Raw genomic sequence first — 23333 nt, forward strand, 5'->3', positions numbered from 1 at the left:
AAACAACAAAAAAATAATTAAAACAGTGTGATACTGGCATGAAAAAAGACACGTAGATGAATGGAACACAATCTAGAGACCATACATAAACCCACACATACATGGATAATAAATTTATGATGAAAAGCCAAGAATATACAATGGAGAAATAGTCTTTTCAATAAATGGTTCTGGGAAAACTGGACAGCCACATGCAAAAGAATAAAATTTGACCATTATCTTATGCCATGTGCAAAAATTAAACTAGATTAAAGACTTGAATGTAAGACCTGAAACCATAAAATTCCTAGAAGAAAATGTACTTGGTAACCTCACTGACATTGGTATTAGAAGGCTTTGTGGATCTGACTCCAAAGGCAAGGGAAACAAATAAATAAGTGGGACTATATCAAAGTAAAAAGCCTCTGCACAGCAAAGGAAACCATCATCAAAATGGAAAGGCAACCTACTAAATGGGAGAAGATATTTGCAAGTCATGTATCTATTAAGGGGTTAATATACAAAATAAATGAAAAATTAATAAAACTCAATATTAAAAATCCAACAATCTGATTTTAAAATGGGTAGAGGATCTGAATAGACATTTTTCCAAAGAAAACATACAAATGGCCAACAGGTAGGTAAAAGGTACTCAATACTGCTAATCAAGGAAATGCAAATCAAAACCACAATGAGGTATCACCTCACATCTGTTAGAATGGCTACCATCAAAAGGACAAGAGATAATATATACTGGTGAGAATGTAGAAGATGTGCACTGTTAATGGGAATGTAAATTGACACAGCCAATATGGAAAACAGTATGTAGAGTCTTAAAAACATTTAAGAACAAAACCACCATATGACCTAGCTATTCCACTTCTATTTATCTGAAGAAGACAAAAACACTAATTCTAAAAGATAAATGCACCCCTGTGTTCATTACAGCATTATTTGCAATAGCCAATATATGGAAACAACCTAAGTACATTGATGGTTGAATGGATAAAGAAGATGTGACATTTTATATGTGCATACACACACATACATACTGTATACACACGTACATATACATATATACCATACATATATATATATATATATATATATATACACACACACACACACGAACACAATGGAATACTACTCTGCCATAAAAAAGTGAAATCCTGCTGTTTGTGACATCATGGATGGACCTTGAAGATAGTATGTTAAGTGAAATAAGTCAGCTGGAGAAAGACAAATAAATACTGTATGATTTTACTGATATGTGGAATCTACAACAACAGCAACAATAAAACCAACTAATAAATAAAATAAAACAGAAACACATTCATAGATAGAGAACAAAGTAGTGGTTACCAGAGGGTAAGGGAGTTAGGGGGGGCAAAATAGGTGAGGGGGGTTAACTGTATGTGATGTGTGCTAACTATATACTGTGCTGATCTTTTCACAGGATAGTAAACACATGTCAAGTCATTATGTTGTATACTTGAAACTAACACTGTTATATGTCAAAGATATCTCAATTTTTAAAAAGAAAAAAATAATAATTGAAGCAAAAAATAATTATTTTGTTACCCAATGTCTTCCTGAGGAAAAAAAAAAACTCTCCCTTTTAGGAGGCACCGACTATGGTAGCAAGTGACCTGGCGGCATCAGAACTGGTGATAGCATTGCTATCAGGAGTCACTGGAAGCATCCAGGGTTTACTGGTGAGCTAATGGGCAATACTGGGGTAGTGTAACAGCAGATTGGAGGTGTCTTGACAGCAAACAGGGAGGCACTTTTCTTGGCTTTGGGATCAGGGTAGTGCATGCTTTGCCGCCACTCAAGGAGACAAGCTCAGAGCACACCTGTAAGCTCTTACCAGGACATACGGAAACTGGTGCAGGGCCTCCTGCACCCCTGTCACCCAGCAAGGTCAGCAGTCCCTGAACCTGGCAGCTGTCTATGCCAGTAATGAGATCAACGTGAGTGATGTCAAGGTCTATAGCTCCCACTATGACGAGATGCTGGCCCAGAACACAGCTGCATTGCACCTAGCGATCTACAGTGCTGCACATGACATCCTGATTGAGCAGTACAAGTGCTCAGAGGGGATTCAGAAGTATGACTACAACCTCAAGTTTGCCTTTGGGGACTCCACTATGACATTCAGAAGAGTATTCAGATGAAGACTGATGCCTTCCATTATATGCAACTGGGGAATGCCTCTAGGGTCCTCCAACTCTGCAGGATGAGGAAGTGATCCACCTGTTTGGGGGCACCCAGCATACCCCCTGTACCCGGTGGGCAGTTTCTACAGCAAAGTTCCCTCCATCATACATTTCATGGACATCTTCTACTGCCAGAGATGTCACTGTTCTGCATGGTAGACCACTTCCTGGCTCATGATCTGGAGTTTGACCAAGTGTACCAATACAAGGATGTGATGGAGGTCATTCAAGATGCCACACAAGGGCTTCCCTGGTGGCGCAGTGGTTGAGAGTCCGCCTGCCAGTGCAGGGGACGCGGGTTCGAGCCCTGGTCTGGGAGGATCCCGCATGCCGCGGAGCGACTGGGCCCGTGAGCCACAATTGCTGAGCCTGCGCGTCTGGAGCCTGTGCTCCGCAGCGGGAGAGGCCGCGGTGGTGAGAGGCCCGCGCACCGTGATGAGGAGTGGCCCCCACTTGCCACAACTGGGGAGAGCCCTCGCACAGAAGCGAAGACCCAACACAGCCATAAATAAATAAATAAATAAATAAATAAATAAATTAAAAAAAAAAAAAAAAAAGATGCCACACAAGACATGACCTCATATACCAGTGGATTGAGTGGGGACCTAGAGAAGTACATCCCGAAAGTGAATATTGCTATCCTGAGCCACCTGGTGGCCCATGGGAAACAGCTGTTCCTCATCACCAACAGTCCCTTCAGCTTCGTGGACATGGAGATGTATCATATGGTGGGTCTTGATTGGTCAACCCTTCAATGAGGTTATCCTCCAAGTGGACAAGTCCAGCTTTTTTCACCAACCAGCACAGTACTGCAGAAAACTCAATGAAAAGGGCTTAGTCCAGTGGGACCATATCACCCGCCTGGAAAGGTAAGGATCCTTCCACAGGGAAACCTGTTGGACTTCCTGGTCTGATGGAATGGGATGGCCTCTGCATGCTTTACTTTGGAGAACACCTCAGCAGTAACCTGGAAGATTTCAGGCCCCAGGACGACTGGTGCAGTGGTGCCATCATGCCCAAGCTGGAATACGAGATCCACATCATCAACACAACACAGAACATGACCTATGCTCACAGACCCTGACGTTGCACTCATGGGATTGCTGGAGCATAAGTAGACCTTCCAGGATGTGAAGTCCAGGCAGGGGCTGTGTGCCTGGAAGAAGGAACAGCAGGAGCCGAGTTGCATCACCTAGGTCCTATTCAATGCTCAGTTTGGGAACATCTTCCACACCTTCCAAAACCTCACCTTCTTCTCAGGGCATCTCTTGTGTGTATCTGACCTTGGCATGGCCTCCCTAGGTTAACTGCTCAACCACTGAGTGGCTTTTACCTCATCCAGGCCCTACTCACCCCTGCAGCATGAAGCAACCTGCTGGATGGACCGACTCTGCACCTGCTGCAGGAAGATGCCTTTCCTTGGCAACGTGGCCCACATGTGCCGAGGGCACCTCTATTGTCAAGGGAAGGCCCCTGCCCTTCCTGCTCCGCCCACACTGGATGTCTGTCCACACAAGCAGCAAAGGTGGTCTTCTTCTCGGAAAAAACAACGGAAACAAAAACAAAGCCCCCAGAATTATACTGCACAGCAATCAGAAAGGCTAAAAGAGCCAAGATACCAAGTGTTGGCAAGGATATGGAGAAACTGGAGCTCTCTCACATTAGGAGTGCAAGTTTTATATCCATGTTGAAAGATTGTTTGGCAGTGCCTACTAAGGCTGAATATACATAATCCCTGTTACTTAGATTTCCAATTTTAATGGAGACTCGAGAGAAATGTATATATTTGATTACCAAAAACCGTGTATACGAAACTCTATAGCAGCATTGTTCATACTAACCTTGACTGAAAATAACCCCAAATCCATCAACAGTAGAATTGGATAAAAGAACTGTGGCATATTCATTCAATGGAATAATTTCCAATAATAAAATTAAACGAACTAGTGTTAAGTGCAACAACATAAAAGAATCTCACCCACAAAATGTAGCACAACAGATGTCAAATATAAAAAATATAGCTCTTATGATTCCATTTATATAAAATTTAAAACTGATGAAACTAATCTATAGTACTGGGAATCTAGATGGGATTGGGGGAGGAGGTCGTCTAAGTGACTGGAAGAAGGTATTGTAAGTCCTTCTGGGGGTTGGTGTTATTCTATTTCTCGACTTGTCCATTTATGTGTGTATGTTACAGATAAGTTACTGGAAAGCAAGCAAGTCTAAGTATCTCCATTAAGACGAATATCTGATTGGCAACTTCTATAGGTCTCCTTAATCAAACTCCACAATACCTTTTAGTGAAGCTTGAAAATATAAAAAAGTTGGGTTCAATCCCTGTTTCAAAAAAAAAAACAAAAAAACCAGGAAGCACTGATGGCTGATAGCTGTGACTACGCTGGAAATGAGTTTTTAAAACTCTAAGCTCTTTCCAGCCGTAAGCTATGAGCCCTCTCATAGCTTTAAATAATCTGGAAGAATTCTTGTATCCACTGGTGAATGCACTGATTCTTATTATTTCCCCCCAAGTAAATCTAAAATCAACATCATGAACCTTGTCTGCCAAGTCAAAATGTGTAGCTTAAACCACTTTTATACAGAAAGGAAAAAAGCACTTAAGGTTCCCACATCCCTACAACTTCCCCGTAAGAGGGGCCAAATAGCTGTGTCCTTTAAGAAGCGATCGTCTGGTTGGAGATGCCATGGCTCACGATTTCATTAGGTGACTCCCTGAGGGATAATTACCCTAACTTTACATTTTTTCATGTAACATGACAATTAAAGCTATTTATTACTAGGCTTCCTTCCTGGCAATAGCACCATTTTTAGACCTGTCCTCAACTCCCGAACTGACAACATGGAAATGTTGTAGGCTCGTTTATCTTTCTTATTTCCAAGTCCCACTAAGTGTTTCCCTTATCTGATTCAGACTTTGGAAAGCATCTTTCAAAATTCTATGACTCCTCACCTTCATTAATACTGGAAAATGTACTAAGTGGACATTTAGTGAACAGGAGCTAGCAATGAATGCTGGCACGTGCATATACACATATAGGCATATAGTACTGCGACATGATTCTAACAGCTTTTTAGGTGTCGGAGGTGGGCAGAAAGAGGTACTTGTGAGTTTCATGAATCTACTCCTGCCTGGAACAGTCCTATCTCCGGGACCTATGTGTCCACAATACGAGCTGAAGACTCAGGTGATTCACCTTATTTCAGTTCTCCTATCCTTGCTCATCATTGTAATCCGAGTGCCTTGTTAGGCTCTCAGGAGGACTTCCTTGGGGAGACAGAGGTGTCATAAATTATAACACTGCCTCTATCATTTCCTATGAGAGCCTTTTCTTCATCCTGGAGAACAGAGTACCTTCTTGTTTTCAAAAATCCAATAAATAATGGTGCCCACAGGAAGGCCCATAAAGACCTGAACCTTAAAGCTCTCAGGCTCATTTAGAAACTGCTCACACAGGAAGTTTAAAAGCAGGAACCACAAACTCGTCCTGGGTTCACCTATCGCCTATAAAAACACGACCTGCGGTGCCAGTTTCAAAGCTGGGCAATTGTAGCTGACCCTGGAGGGCATGGTACTTTTTAGTACAATAAGCTGGTTTCTTTTCACATTCAAGACGGGTGGAAGGAGAGTTTGTTACAGCCAGATACAAAGTAATCCTTTGGCTGTAATTCAGACGGATTTGCAAAGTATGATTTTCTTGGAAGAAAAATGAATCCCTTAACTGTTTTCGCCTGCCATTACAACAGCACTAACAGTTGCCTAATTTTCCATCTGCATATTATTTGGAAACGGTAAAAGTTAGGGTAATATAACGTGCAGATGAGTGAAAACAGAATTTGTTTGCTTTCCTTCTTGCCTACACACAGGGTTTACTGATGTGTAAACCATAGAATCTGCTCACTTGGTGTGTAAGCTGTGTTTTGATGTGAGTTCCAGTGTGCGTTTTAGACTCGGGCTGCCGAGGAAACTTTTAGGAATGTATTACAGGTAAAACACCAGGAGACAGCATTTATGTGACAGAAAGTGAATGACAGCTTATTAACTATTCTGTCTGAACAGTTAAAGGCTTTTACTCTTTCAGTGAGTGAATGGGGGAAAATCCTCTGCTTCTGTCACTTTAGGTTACAGTAAGAAAAGAAGATAATTATCTGTTAGCTGTTTTCAGCCCCTCAAGAACTTGGAAGGAGACGGAGGTGGAGCCAAAAGGTAGGATTCTCCGTCCAGTATCTAACTCTTCAACTAGATCTGTTCTTCTCTTCTCTCTTGTACATACTGAAAGTATAACTTTCATGTATAGCAATGGTTATCTTTTTAAAAAGTTTGAAAACCATGACGGATATTGCACCAACTAAAATCACAGTGCAAGCAGAAAAGGTGGCATCAACAAGTTTTAGACTTTTAAAAAAAATACTGACCTCAGAATATGAGGGCAAACTCCGTACACAGCACCCCCTCTAATTAAGTGACTGCCATCCATGGAAGGGAAATATCCATCAGCATAATACAATCCCCAAGCTTAGCTGGAGACACAGTTATGATTCATCTGAAGTTCAGTCTTGGACGTGGCAATTTACCTGATGTGACACATAATGCCAAACGAGGAGAAAAGAAGTTGAATTCTATTCATGTATTTGTAGCTCACGGTTTATGGCCAAAATAATATAATTGGCATTTTGGATAATAATCAGTGCTAGATATTTGATAAATTATTTTCTTAAACTCTTATAAATGATTATTCTCTTAATGTATCCTAGGAAGATTACTAAATCATACAGGAAAGAGGTAAACTGAATAGTCCAAGATAGGAAAATAGAATTCCACTGAGTAAAAAGTTATCTGGTAATCTCACTCTGTTGTACTACCTTATTAATCAGCATTGAATTTCAGGATTATTTTTCTTTTAGCTTTGGATATAGCCTGTTATAATCAGAAAAATCATGTGCCAAGTGGTCTGCGGCCTGTTTGAAAACTTCACTTATGAGAAAACCCTTCTGGCTTCCTTGAAATGGAACCTGGCGTTTCACTATTTCTGCAAAGTCTTCAGTAGTTCATGTGTGGTGTTGCATATGCACACCGTGTACTCGGCCTGTATTAGTAAGCAGTACTGGGGTAAGAGGCATAATTACCGTATACAAACTAGAATGATTGGCACAGACTCATTTATTGTCTCTAATCTGAGGAAAGGTGATTTTGACTTGAGAAGTAACTGGAGATTACAAAGCACTGGCGTTAACCGTATTTTAGCCGAAAAGTGGGCAGTTTATTCATCCTTAATTTACTCAGATACTCCTGATTTTCTTTACTTTTTCTTCCTAAGAAGCCCAGTAGAATTTCTTTTTTTTTCTGGTGGATCCAGTTAGTCTTGCAATTCTGTGAAAGCAATCTAAACTTATTGGCTACATTATGAGAACAGGAGAGAATAACACCTCCTTGTCTCAGCTTTCTACTCCAGTCTTTTATCCTTTTACAGATATGCCAAGTCACTGGGGAGACATGGTGGTCTCTAAGGCAGCATTCTGGAGCCAGGAGTGCGTCGGAGAATGTAATCAGCGGTTAGATCTAAGGTTACATGAGTCCTGGCTCATCAGCCTGATGCATCAATGTGTGAAAGCTATTTCTTGTGCTTGGCTTTAGAGAATATGGATACATTCTAAGTAGCTTCTCTTTTTTCAAATCTGTATGTTTAACATTAAAACAGCTGATATTATACCCAGAGAGTATCTCCATCATCAGTGATCTTACAATTTCACATCTTAAAAATAACATATTCTATATTACTTGAGCATTTTCTAATAATACAATTGTAATCAGGTATTATTTCTGTCAAGGAGTTGAACTTGGCTGAAGCAAACAAGTGTAATTATGTATCCAAATATCTCATGAGTTAATCTCTATTCAGAGGTTCTTAGCCTGAGGTACAAGGATATAATTCAGTGGGTTCAAAGAAACTTCTAAAATAAAAAAATTTTAAAAAATAGGCATATATATTACATATTTTCAGTGTCCTTTTTGCTAAAAAAAAAAAAAACCCATGGCTTTTATCAGAATTTTCCCCCCAAACTGCTAAGCAATCAGTGCTAAGCACCACTGATTTTATAATGATTTGTTATTATGATTAGTAGTAATAGTACTAAAGTAGTATTTTGCTGATGAATCAAAACTGAAATTTGTAAAACAAATTCAGAAATAACTATAGGTATTTTTTTTTTTTTTTTTTTTTTTTTTTGGCTGTGTTGGGTCTTCTTTGCTGCACGCGGGCTTTCTCTAGTTGCGGCGAACGGGGGCTATTCTTTGTTGCGGTGCGCAGGTTTTTCATTGCGGTGGCTTCTCTTGTTGCGGAGCATGGGGCTCTAGGCATGCGACTTCAGTAGTTGCAGAGCACAGGCCCTAGAACGCACAGGGTTCAGTAGTTGCAGCGCGTGGTCTCTAGAGCGCAGGCTCAGTGGTTGTGGTGCACGGGCTTAGTTGTTCTGTGGCATGTGGGATCTTCCCGGACCAGGGATCGAACCTGTGTCCCCGGCATTGGCAGGCGGATTCTTAATCACTGCGCCACCAGGGAAGTCCCACTATAGGTATTTTCAAGTTTATGATTATCTATTATAAAAAGATTGTCAACATGCTGTCCCCTATCTGACACATTACATGATCATAGCATGGATTCCAAAATACCTGGAGTCAAAACAAAAGTTTTCCCCAAAGCTTTGTGCTTTTAACAAGTAAGAATCAATCAATTACACAGTGATGCCTCACTTCCTGACACTATTCTAAGTGCTCTGCACATTTTATCTAATTTAATCTCCCAAACAAGTTTATAGATTAGGTACTATTGTTTCCATCCCAGTTTTACAGATGATAAAACCAACACAGAGAAAGTTGCATATTATGCCCACCGTCAGTGAGTTAGTAAGTCTGGCCTTAGAATTTGTAAACTAACCACTGTAGCTATGCTACCTTGAGAATCAAAGATCACATGACACAGAGAACAGTACACATTTCAAGGCTCATGTCTTAGATTGAAGTACACATTTCAAGGCTCATGTCTTAGATTGAAGTAACAGTAGGACTCCTTTACCATTTTCTTCCTATCATCAACATCAGATCTTCCCAACTCCTATTTCCATAGTCTTTGTAGCTCTCAATCCTGCAGTCTCATCAACAACTTTAGTGATGTCCTGTATCAAGAACATGCATCTGTTTCATTGTCTCTACTTATCTTTTGTTTTCTTCAACCTTCTCTCCAGGAAAAAGGATTCTATGGTCAATGTTAAAAATTAGAATGGTAACTGAGTGTACCTCCATCCTCCCATTTTTGCATCCCTTAGGATATGACACGAAGGGGTAGGCTTTCGTAGTTCAAGTCAACACAAACATGCCTATGAAATGCACCTTTGTGGAAAATTCAGCACATGCTACAACTTTTTTAAGTATAGTTTGCTCATTAGTGGCCAGCAAATACCAAACTTGAGGTAGCTGTATTGTTTCGTGATGTCATGTATGGTATCATGGTCACCCTGTTTATGTTTACTGGGGAATAGAAATTCAATTTGACCACATCAAAAAGTAATTATTCTCACTAAAGAGAGTGGAAATAATTTTATCACCTTACCTGCAATATGGCTAACAATACAGATTAACTGAAAAATGGTCAAATGAGAGATGAGCTGAGTTAACACATACTTCTATGATTAACAAGTAAAACAGGCATCCAGGAATTGACATCATACTGAAATTTAAAACTCAAACATTGAGGTTTTCCTTTGTATTAATATGTCTTTCCAACTCCTGAGTAAGCATATGCATACAAACTCACTTTAAGCAATTGCTTTATCAGAGCTTGAGGACTACGTGAAAATATTAAAAAGACGCTTGGGACAAGGACTGATAATTTCCAGCACATCTGGCAAGGAGGAAAAATTTGTGATACATAGAAGTGAAGGGGAATGGGAAGTTGGCATAAGAACATCATACTCTATTTTTAGTGTGTTTTATGAAATTAAGTTTTGTTGTGTGTGTCAAGAAACACAGAATACATGGTCATTTAATCTAAGTCAAAATAAGCTTTGATTTTCACACAACCTTAAGGAAAACATCTTTTGTAAAACTGAACTCTTCTAAATTAAAGTCAGGGGTTTGTTGGTAGTTAAATAAAAATACATTTGTGTACCATTGAAAATAGTTTAACTGCTTCTGATTATCCAGATAGTTTGGAGTATATCAATAGAGAAAATTATCAATAACAATAATTGCCATGGTTGGGATATAAAATATTTCTCTCAGTGTGATTCCTTGTTATTATGAAGATATGCTTGAAGATAGTGACAATGTATGCCGTCAGTACAATAGTAACTAAAAGTTTTGCCACAAAATCTTATTTTTATAAGTAATTAATTATATGAACAACTATATTTACAAATAGCTTCACATGATTTTTTTTTAACATCTTAATTGGAGTATAATTGCTTTACAATGGTGTGTTAGTTTCTGCTTTATAACAAAGTGAATCAGTTATACATATACATATGTCCCCATATCTCTTCCCTCTTGTGTCTCCCTCCCTCCTACCCTCCCTACCGCACCCCTCTAGGTGGTCACAAAGCACCGAGCTGATCTCCCTGTGCTATGTGGCTGCTTCCCACTAGCTATCTATTTTACGTTTGGTAGTGTATATCACATGATTTTTATATTCAGTTCCTCACAAAAGACATACACCACATGAGCCAGAGTTTCAATAATACTTTTGGAAATCCTGAAACAACACAAAGGCAGCTCACTACATCAGTTACTTTTAGGCAGTAAGTAAAGGACTAAGGGGCATGTGAAGCATGACAATTATTGGGTTTTGTTTGTAATTAATGCCTCATTAGTTTACGGTAACAATATTATGACTTAATTACGTTTTGAGTTACCGTGAAATCTTGAGCTTTAGAAAGACTGCTACAGTTTGGCTATGCATTTGACACCACATCAAATTGATGCTGAAGGAAACCAGGTTTCTCCATGACCACATATCTAAGATGATACCTAGTATTAAACTCTTATTTTCATAACTATTGAATAGAAATCATAAATTATCATCACTGTTTTAGGACAATATTGATAACCATATCAAATCCAGTAGTTTACTGTACATAGATCTGTAACCATAGTGTACCACACAGCTTTATTTCATAGCTAAAATTATTTCAGAATAGCATGGCCTTCCATTTATATGAATATATTATAATATGAAAGTATGTAATAAATGTTGATATGCGTATGTATATCTCATATACGTAAGTCTGATTTAGTATATTGCTTAGCCGATCAGTCAATCATTTTGAAAATAACCATTGAGGAAAATATGAATCATTTTATCCACACAGTCCAGCTAAATATTTTGACACAGACCCATCTGGATAGAATCCTGTGTAACTTGTTTCTGATGACCTATGATTTTGACAGTTTGAACACCAATTTTACTACAGTTACATTAGTTCTTAGGTTGGCACACTGAGATTTCAAATAGAGATGAAAGGGCCTACTTTTTTAGATGCTGGTCTCAGTGGTTATATGCAGAATCATTCAAAAGATGTGGAAAGATGGAGTAAAAGGAGTAAAAATTATAAAGCTTTAGGACAAAGATAGGAAGATTAAGTGAGCAAAAGATACAAGCACTCTAGTGGAAAAAACACAACAGGCTAGATCTATAACAAAATATTAGCTAACCACAAAAAATACTATTTATGAAAGATCCAACACTTGGCCTTGAAACAAATATGAACAATTATGTTGCTATAACCAAGCATATATACTTGACTGCCACCAGAACTTATGCTTATCTTAACATGAAAGATTATATATATGAAATAAATTTGGACCCTTTAAGCAGACATTTTATTAATAAAACGTTGTCTTTTTTTAAAACAAAAGCCTCATAGCTGATTTGGAACATGATTATAACTCCTGGGTATAGAGTAAGCCGTCTCAACCTACCTTAAGTATAACACTATTCTCTAGCTATGTAAAATCTATCACACACACACCCACACACCCCTACCTTACAATACAGCAAGTCATGGACCAAATTTCTCTATATGTAGATTCTCTTTTAAGTATCAGATTTAATTTAAGCATAACTATGTCAGTCTCTGAAATACATTTTAAGTTAGATCCTGACTCTGAGGTTTTCCAGTATCAAGTACAGGCATAAGTAACACATTTCAAAGGAACAGACTGCCTTTTAAGGAGAAACCAAAATCCCGAATGCTGTGTCTACTATATTGCTTAAACTCCTTAAAATTCAGAAAGCATGCTAAAAACCCTTAAGTAAGACACAAACCCAAGATTATCCTACCAAGGAAGGGCAGGATGGTCACAACAATCATAAATGTACATACCATATGAATATCCACTTGATGTTCAGAGAAGATAACTCAAGGAGATGAAATGATGTGAGTCATAATTAAAAACACTCCAGCTATCATCCACAAAACGTTTGCGGTAATGTGAGAGGGCTTGTCTGCAGAACTATCATAATTCTGGCTTGGCATTTGGCTTTGCCTCGGTCACCAAAATTCTGTTCTAGGTTATTATTGCACACTCTACGGACTGAGTTGCAACGACGATAGAAGCCAGTTTCCATATTAGTGTTAATTGAACATTGGCTTGGATAGAGCCTAGATCCCACAAAAAGTGATCTTATAGGGGGAGCAATGGATTTATATTATCAAAGGAGTTCTCTTTCTTTTGCTGATCTCATAACTGCGTACACACATACATAGCAGGCAGCTTGCCAAAACACTGTGAAAGAATGCCCCTAATTAAAGCAAGCCACTTTTACCATTTGATATAAAAACTGTTCCCTTTACAAGGTTTATCAAGAAAGATTATATATTGAATATCAAAGTGGAATTTTTTTGAGCTCAGAGATTATTTCTACATGGTATTTTGGCACCGCAGATAGTCTGGAATGGGAGTGCTTGATCCTTTCATATCTTGGGATCTGTGCATAATTTACAGTCATCAACATTGTTGACACAGCACAAAATAATGTAAAAATCTAGCCAAAATAATGACTGTGGGACTAAGTTATTTTGCTTTGCTCTCTTTTTCATTAATTCCTTGTAAATGCAGTTTAATTTATCATGCCTAATTTTGAACTTAAAATTCATTGAAATCTTGAGTTGTATTTCTTTAAGCAATATGGTATAAGAACGTGGTGGTGTATATTTTTTCATATCTAATGGTTTTTTTAAAAATGACTCACTGCTGCTCCAAGTCAGATGTCTTACAGGAACTTCTTTTTCATACATAATTTGCATATTAAATGGTAACAGCTTTCTAAAAATGATTCAGATTCAACTCATGTGTTATTATGCTCTGTGTCATGGCATAATGGGTTCTCTATTAATGGGTCCTCTATTGAGTCTGCTTTTGGTACTAAATCACCTTTATAACATTGCCTGGAAGGAAAGGTTGACTCTAATGGCTAGTACTTCTATACTTATACTCCATCCGAAGAAAAGGTCAAAACATGTTTTAAAAATTATTATTATTAAATGAAAGACAAAGGAAATGTGCAGTAGTACAGGGTAAATAAAGTGCCAGAATTATAACTGGGAGGACTTACAAGGGGACTTGCAGGGAATTGGAAGATACTACGGAGATCACAGAAAGAGAATAACTTGAGACAGAAAATCTTTAAAGTTATTTACAAACTTTTCGGGTGACCCCTCACACCATCCCCAACCACCAAGATATGCGTGCATGGATCTGTCCTAAGAAGTAGACAAAACACTTGGAAACTAAACCAAGAGACAGACAACCAGACAGTTCCCAGACTATCTCAGTGTGCATCACACTCTGGAAATAGAAAACAAAATATTAAAAACACAATCCAGAGATGGATGGATGGGTGGGTGGAACGTATGGCTTAAAGCCAAATTTGTTATCTATTAAAAGTATCAACATTATCTAGAGGTTTTAGAAGATATAAGAGTCTCATAGCACAATATTAAAATGTCCAAGACACATTTAAAAAGTACTTTGCACACAAAGAACAAGGAAAATATCAACAAGCACATGATACAACAATCAATGTTTGCCAATGACATGACACAAATGTTGGAATTGACAAAGACTTTAAAGCAGCTATTAAAAAAATGTTACAACAAGTAAAAGTGATCACTCTTAAAATGAACAGAAAGCTAGAAAAGCTCAGAAAATGAACAGAATATATAAAAAAACAATGAAATGGAAATTTTATAACTTAAAAACCAACCCTCACTAGATGTGCTTAATAGCAGAGTGGATATGACAGAGAAAACAGTAAGCAAACGTGAAGACTGATTAATAGAAATGACCTAATATAAACAACAGAGACAAAACATATTAGAAAAAAAATGCACAGAGCTTAAGGAACATATGGAACAATATCAAATGGCCCTAGAAGGAGAGGAGAAACTTAGTACAGAAAAAATATTTGAATAAATATTAGCTGAACACTTCCCCAGTTTTATGAAAGACATAAACTTACGGATTCAAGAAACTCATTAACCCCAAACAGAATACACCAAAGAAATCTATCCCCATCAGTTGTTATAAAAGTTCTGGAAATCAGAGACAAAGAAGAAACTTTTTCAAAGCAGCGAGAAAAAAAATAATGCACTGATTTTGGGGGAATAGCAATTTGAAGGCTGGCTTCAAGTTTTATTTCAGAAATAACTGATGACAGAATGAGTGAAACAAAAAATTTAAAGTGCTGAAATCTTAGATTTCTGTATCTAGTGAAAATATCTTTTAGGGATGAAGGGGAAATAAAAATACTTTCAGATGAAATGAAACTAAAAGAAGTTGTTGCCAGCAGACCTGTACTCAAAGAATCACTAAAAGGAAATTTTCAGAAGAACACCGGAAGTAAACTTGCATTATTAGGAATGAGGGAAGAACAGCAGAAATGGTAAGCACCTGGGTAAATATAATAGACTCTTCATCTCTACTTCAGTTCTTTAAAATACATCTGATGGTTGAATGCAAAATTATAACATTGTCTGATGGAATTTCAGTGTATGTAGTGGTAATATACAAGTACAACACAAAGGGAGAAATAAAGCAACACATATTGTGCTAAGGTTTCTGTCTCCACTAGAAGTGGTAAAATATTCTTTCTAAGTAGAAGTGAAAAGACAAGTACATAACTAATCTCTAGAACAATCACTAAAAGAATTATACAAAGACATAAAGAGGAAGAGAGATTTAAATAATTTAAAACTATTCAAATAACTCAGAAGGAGACAGAAAGGGGGACCAGAGTAAGGATAATAAGAGGAATCAACCAAACCAAAAGAAATGCCAGACCTAAATTTGAAGATGTTTATTGTATGGTATGTTCATGTCCCTAAATACACCGATAAAAAGACAGAATGTCAGAATGAAATTTTAAAAACATGAAACAACTATACTCTATCATAAGTCACTTGATAGAATGATGAAATATAATGATAGAAGATGATTTCCAGAATGGCAGTGTGAGGAGCTCCACGGACCCTCCCCTCAGTGAAACAACAATAATTGGTGAAAACAACCATTCAAAGTCTCTGGAAATTGTCCTAAAGGACTTTAGCGAATGGAGAAATAGTTACTGAGGAAAATTTACTACATCTTGTGTGAATAGTCTGAGTCTCTGACACCTGAGTCACTGCCTCCTCCATTCTTCCCCCACCCTAGCTCAGGAAGCTACACTCATGGCAGGTACCACCAAGACGACAGAGCTCCCTCTCTCCCCAGTTCCCAGGTAGGGCTACTGTTCCAAACTGGCCACCAGCATTTATCATCCCCTCCCACCTCTTGCAGTTCCGTGTTGCAGAAGCTCTCTATTCCAGGCAAGTGCAGTTGAGATGTCTGGGGCTCCCCGCCTCCAACCAGACCCATTATTGAAGAAGCCCTACTCTAGACATGGCAGCCTGAGAACACTCTGCCCCAATCCACCCTAGTACCAGCTCATGTTTAGGGCAAAGATTCCACACCATGAGAGGCAAGCTGAGAAGATCAAGGGCTACCATGGCCACCAAACATTCCATTCATAGAACACAGGTGTCACCCCAAGAGAATTGGTTGCTCAAAAGGAGAAGAACAATGCTTCTGTCCAGGCATAGGGGAGGCCTTAAGAACAGAGAGCTGTGTAGCTCCCACTAAGGAAACTGCTTTTATGACCCAGGTGATAAGTTAAATCCACCAGAAGAAATAAAGAAAACCAGATGTGATAAATAAAAATTTTAATATAATGAACTCTAAATACTTTTCCTCCTTGTTTTCCTCTTAGCTTCTTTGAAAGATATAAAATTATATAAAGAATTATAACAATGTATTGTTGGTTTTGTAAGATATATAAACATAATATGTATAACAAAAAAGCACAAAAAAAGAGGAAGGAATAGATTTATATACAAGTAGCATTTTCTATTTCTAACTATCAATTTATAATCCCTTATAATTTGTTTGTCAGTTAACTATAATAATTATGAAATGGGAATAAAGAAATTGACTGGGGCCTTTTTAGAATTTGAATACAAAAATGTTATTACATTAAAGTAATCTTTTCCAAGTTTTATTAAAGTTTAATTAAATGTCAATAAAATTTTAATACAGTTTTATTTTCTTTTGCAAGTTTATATATGTTACAGTATATAAAATAAATGTAATACTTATAAGTGTTGAAACAATTGCATTCTGTAGATCTCTTTTTGTTTTCTTAGGGGAAACAAATACCCTGTACCTCTCTTGGAGCCAACTTGAATAGAAGAACTCTGTAAATGAGGCATGAGACAAGAATGTGACTTCTTAGCTTAATCCTTTTCATAGGAAACCCTTGACAAGTTAAATGAATAAAAAAATAATATACACATTTTAAAAGATTATGAGTAAAATAAACAATAATGAGAAGTTCACTGGAATTTTGTGATCAAAGAAAGAGAATCATCCACCTAAAGAAAGGAAACTTAAGAAAATTTTCCTTATTAATGCTGCATGGGAGGGGACCAGCCCCAGATCCTTTAGTGGCAGGTGGTACAAGGAAAGCTATCAACTGTTCAAGTCTGATCCAAATTGTTGAGAAGGTGCCCTGTTATCCTTCCATAATAAATTCATTTGTAATAGGATTCTTTATAAAAAAGTATGTTTCTGTAATGTGCTCCTTTTTTAATGATTTAGTATTTATTTTCTTTCATTATGAGCTTTGCATGAATATTTTGTCCACATATAATTTAAAAAACTCATATAACTTAATCATCAGAGCTCTTACAATAAACAGAACTCTTTGATAAATGTAGGTTATTCCAATTTGAACTAAGATAAATCTCTAGACATCCATATGTTTCTGGACCCTGTTAATGGGGCTATTTAATCAGGTTTAGAAAAAACAAAAGGTTTCTTAGGCCTGCAGGATTACAAAGCATCCCAACGCTAAATCCAGTCTCTTTTCCAACTGGAAAAATTTGACATAATATTCTCGGTTTAGATGGTTCCAGAAACAAACCTTAATATGTTGGACCACCACTGGGCACCTGGGCCATTGAAAACTGCTTTACCCCAGGATATGCATTTCAAATACAGCCTTTGGACGTCTGCTCTACGTTCATTCTTACTGACTTTTCATTTCCACTTCTTGACTATGTCTTTGTTACCTACCATCCTAAACTCTTGGCAATTCTCAGTCACATTCATACCACTGCAGCCCTCCTTTCCTAATTCCGATCTCAATTCCAATTTCAGGTCCTGTATCTACCCTTTTCTAACCCAGCTTCTATTGCACCCACACTCTTGCCCCCCCCACCCCGCCTCCAGTTTTCACCATTTCAATAATCCATATTATGTAAGGTAGACTCTAAATTTTCCAGGGGTTGTCTGGGATTATCTAGTCCAATTTCATTAAATACACACGTTCCAGATAAGCTGAAAAACAGGCTCAAGATGATAGAGTTAATTAGCAGAAAAAGAGAACTAGGTTATTATATTATGACTCCTAGTCTGGTGCTTCTTCTATCAAATTGGAAATATAGATTGATCACTAAAAAAGAGTTAAAATATGATTGAATGCTGTTGGGAAAACTGGACAGCTACACGTAAAAGAACAAAACTGGATTATTCTCTCACACCATGCACAAAAATGAGTTCAAAATGGATTCAATACTTAAATATAAGACCTGATATCATAAAACTCTTGGAAGAAAACACAGGCAGTAATCTCTTTGATATCACTGTTAGTAATGTTTGTTTGGATATGACTCCTCAGGCAAGGAAAACAAAAGCAAAAGCAAACAAAGGGGACTACAGCAAACTAAAAAGCTTTTACACAACAAAGGAAATTATCAACAAAACCAAAAGACCACCTACTGAATGAGAGAAGATATTTGCCAGTGATATATCCAATAAGGGGTTAATATCCAAGATACACAAAATAAAAACTCATACAACTCAACATCAAAAAATAAAAATAAACAACCTGATTAAAAAATAGGCAGAGGAGCTGAATAGGCATTTTTCCAAAGAAGACATATAGATGACCAACAGGCACATGAAAAAATGCACAATATCACTAATCATCAGGGAAATGTAAATCAAAACCACAATGAGGTATCACCTTACACCTGTCAGAATGGCTATTATCCAAAATAACAAGTGTTGGTAAAGATGTGGAGAAAAGGGAACACTTATACACTGTTGGTGGGAATGTAAATTCGTGGAGACACTAGGGAAAACAGTATGAAAATTCCTCAAAATATTAAAAATAGAACTACCATATGATCCAGGAATTTCATTCCAAGGTATTTATCTAAAGAAACTGAAAATGTTAATTAGAAAAGATATATGCACCCCTATGTTAATATCAGCATTATTTCAATAGCCAAAATATGGAAGCAACCAAGTGCTCATCAATAGACAAATGGATAAAGAAGATGTGGTGTATGTATATATATAAATGAATATTACTCAGCCATAAAAAATGAAATCTTGCCATTTACGACAACAGAGATGGACCTAGAAGGTATTATGCTAAGTGAGGTAAGTCAGACAGAGAAATACCGTCTGATTTCACTTACATGTGGACTCTTGATAACAAATGCATAATTATAACAAAACAGAAACAGTTATAAGTACAGAGAACAAACAGGTGGTTGCCTGAGGGGAGGGGGTTGAGGGGAGGAAAGAAATAGGTGAGGGAGATTAAGTGGTACAAGCTTCCAGTTATAAAATAAATGAGTCACGGCTATAAAATATACAGTGTGGGGAATGTAGTCAATAACCATATAATATCTTTGGATGGCGACATATCGTAACTACACTTATCATGGTGATCAGTTTGAAAGGTACAGAACTATAGAATCACTAAGTTGCACAACAGGAGCTAACATAATGTCGTAGGTCAATTGTACTTCAAAACAAACAAACTCATAGAAAAAGAGACCAGATTTGTGGTTACCGAGGCACACGGTGGTGGGGGTGGGGGAGTGGGGTGAAGGCAGTCAAAAAGTGCAAACTTCCAGTTCTAAGGTAAGTACTAGGGCTGTCATGTACAGCATGACAAATATTATTAACACTGGTGTATGTCACACATAAAAGTTAAGAGAGTAAATCCTAAGAGTTCTCATCACAAGGAAAAATTTAGTTTCTTTAATTTCCTATCATTTTTAAATGACGGATGTTCACTACACTTGTGATAATCATTTCATGATGTATGTAAGTCAAATCATTATGCTGTACACCTTACACTTATACAATACTGTATGTCAATTATACCTCAATAAAACTGGAAGAAAAAAATATACATGATTAAATTTTGGTGTTACTTTTAGAGCTGCTCTTTCCAGTCTTTAAGATTCTTGTGTATCCCTTTATGATTACTTTAGGACCTACACAACTTTTGGTAAATATAAGGTGGAGTCATAAATATTATATTGCCCTAAGCTCAGGCACTCATTTGACTGTTTTCAAAATATAATATAAGGTAGTGGTAACTTCTCTCTACCACTTCTTCTATTCACTCTTGATTTCATTAATATATTTCCATGTGCTAAGCTCAATTTACTAGTGGTTTAAAAGAGCATTAATATTAAAAACAGCCTCTCTCTCCTTCTCACTCCAAGAAAACTTAATCAGAAAAACAATCCTCTAAGTGTTGTATTTTGCCTTTGATTCCTCCTCTCAGCCCATTTTGAGATCCCTTCCCCGAAACTTTTGAGCAAATATTTCCTTAAAGAGACTTTCAATTCTGTCACAACACTAGTATCTTCTTGATGGGCCTGATCAACTTGTGTTTCTTTCTTCTCATCTAGGATCAATGTGTAAGATGACACAGACCCACATTTGTATTTAAAAGAATGAATAAAAGGGAGAGTTACTATAATATCAAATATTACAGTTACTGTAAAGTCAAATGACTTTGTTACAAAAGAAATAATCTCTCTCTTTTTTTTTTATGTCAAAGGAACTCATTATATGGCTAGATATGTCATTTTGTATTATTTTCCAGATTAGAGGATATAACCCCTCAGATAAAAGTATATTTTTTATAGAACTTTTGATCTCAGTGGTAATTTCAGAATGTAAATATTAGAACTATTCAGTTTAATTGGACTGACCCCAGAAATGAAACCTTGCTTTCATGAAATTCTAACTATATCTACACAATCTACTTTATTTGCTTTTAGAGTTTCCTGGCAATATTCTGTCTCTGTGGCTTATGTGTCTTTCATATGGCTAAAAGATTTCTTCCAATTTTCCCCATTAACCCAATAATAGATTTCAACTGAGATCACTGTAATTCCAGAATTTCTATTTCAACTCCAAAATTTCCGAAGCCTATTTGAGATTAAGGCAAACACTAGATGCCCCAAAGGAGTTCCAATTAAATCCGATTTATCAGCACAGTTCTCTTAGAAATTTCATTTATTTGAATGGCTGGTATTTTAGTTTAAACTTAGAAAATCATGCGAAAAATACGTTTGTTTCATATGATTGATATGATTTTGACTTCGTATTTTTATATATTTCTTTCTTAGGGGATTAATGGTATTATATAAACAACATCTGTATCAACTGAAACTTAGTTAACATGTAGAACCTTTTCATCATGATAGAGCCATCAGTTAGACAAAAATAAAACTTGCTCAGATAGTTACCTCTTTCCTGCCTCACTGTTATTAAATAAACCTGGAGTTTGACTTGCGTCATATTGGTTTGTGGGAACTGGCGTCACAGAATAAATGTTTGGAAGATCAATCCTTGAAAGGACATTGTCAACATCTTTAAACCATGGGTTTGAATATTTTATTCTTTTCCTGTTTACTGTATAATTTTATTTTTTTAACTTCCAAAAATATTATCCCAACTATTGGGCTTTATAAAAAATTGCTTTTAGTTCTTTCTCCAAAGTATTCTTAGTTGAGTTCAATTTTACACTAAAACGTTGAGCACAAAGTTTAGTAATAAAATTATCTATATGTAATTAATTCCTTTTTGCTAAATGGTGAAGTTTGCCACTTTCTATCATTTCCCATGTACTTTCAGGGTCGATGTTACTATTGCTAAATCAGACTGTTACAAGGTAAGATTTTTGCCCAACGTTTTGGCAAAGAAAGCAAAATCATTTTAAGTTGCTCCTCTTAAATTTGAGAAATATTGCTGAATATAAATTACGCTAAAAAGGAACACAATAGGATTATAGATCAGTATGTTAAGTGACCTGTTAATATTGCAATAAAACATCACTATCGATTTTAGTCATCTCTGGTAGATATTCTAGATTAATTTTCCCATTCTACTCTTCTAATTGGAGAGATTGGGTATTAAATTATATTTTCAAGACTCTCGTACCACTAGGCTTCTAGACTTGTTTCTGTCAATTATGGGAATATGTGAGATTTTTGAAAGGAAAAATGAGACAAGAGTCATCTTCCTGTACTGGTAAGATAGAGGTGTGAAGTAGAACTGTTTTTACATCATTTCAGCATTGTATTCCAACATTCTGGGTATCAAGAGGCAGTTACATCAGCAGTAACAGATAAGATGGTAGAGATTCTTGAATGAAGCTTCTAGATTCATAAAGTGCAGGTATTGATGTGCTGTCTCGATTTGGAATCTCCATTGGTGACATTAAAGATAGATGGCTCTGCATATCCATGGAGTCAATCAACTATGGATCAAAAATATTGGGGAAAAAATTCCAGAAATTTCCAAAATGCAAATCTTGAAATTGCCTTGCACTGGTAACTACTTACATCACATTTACATTGTATTAGGAATCATAAGTAATCTAGAGAGGATTTAAAGTATATGGGAGGATGCGTGTAGGTTATATGCAAATACTATGTCATTTTATACAAGGAACTTAAGCATCCCTAGATTTTGGTATCCATGGGGGTCTGGGAACAAATCCCTCTCAGTTATTGAGGGACAACTATAGTTGTTCTACCATCAATTCTGTATTGCTCTAAGGTCATTCATACAGTCACATGCCTTCAGCATTCTGCTGATTTTTATATACACTGAATTCCTTTTATTAGTAATCTGTGAGAAGAAACAACTAGGTTGATTAATGGTTCCAGGCTGGACTTTGATATGGTAACTTTATTTGGGGACTCTGTTAGATTTAGTTTTCTTTTGTCAGTCTCTTTCACAGTACAGCTTTCATTATTTTTAATTATACTTCATATAAATCATTCTAGTTTTGTCTTATTCATGGAATAACAGCATTATTTTACCCTCAACAGAAGAAAGCAGTGATTCACTTTTTTCATTAAAGAAATCCACTTCTGGAGCCTTTACTTGTATTGATTATAAATCATGCTTTCCAAAGACATTCATTTATTTTTAAATACTGGGTTTTCTCCAGACGCTGTGCTTTGGGTGAGTCTTTCCTGAATAAGAAAATACAAAGACTTCAACGCCGTTTTTTCTACTAATTTATCCATAAATAATTTATCAATGACTTTCTCTGGCTTGAATTTAGAATCTACAGTAATTCTTTCTTATTTCATTTATGTATTTAGAAGTTTTATTTAGAACAAAGAAAGTATTAAGCAGTTGTGAGTTAATATTTATTGAGCACTTGGATAGAAAATAACATGCGCAAGGCTGTGGGA

At 36.7% G+C, this 23333-nt stretch overlaps 1 pseudogene; it reads left to right on the top strand.

Moving 5' to 3' along the window:
• The first annotated feature begins 1919 nt into the window (after positions 1-1919).
• Positions 1920-7851, top strand: LOC132371300 (5'-nucleotidase domain-containing protein 2-like; annotated as a pseudogene).
• Positions 7852-23333: the final 15482 nt, after the last annotated feature.

The sequence above is a fragment of the Balaenoptera ricei genome, chromosome 9 (genome assembly GCF_028023285.1).
Source record: "Balaenoptera ricei isolate mBalRic1 chromosome 9, mBalRic1.hap2, whole genome shotgun sequence".
NCBI classification, from domain to species: Eukaryota; Metazoa; Chordata; class Mammalia; order Artiodactyla; family Balaenopteridae; genus Balaenoptera; species Balaenoptera ricei.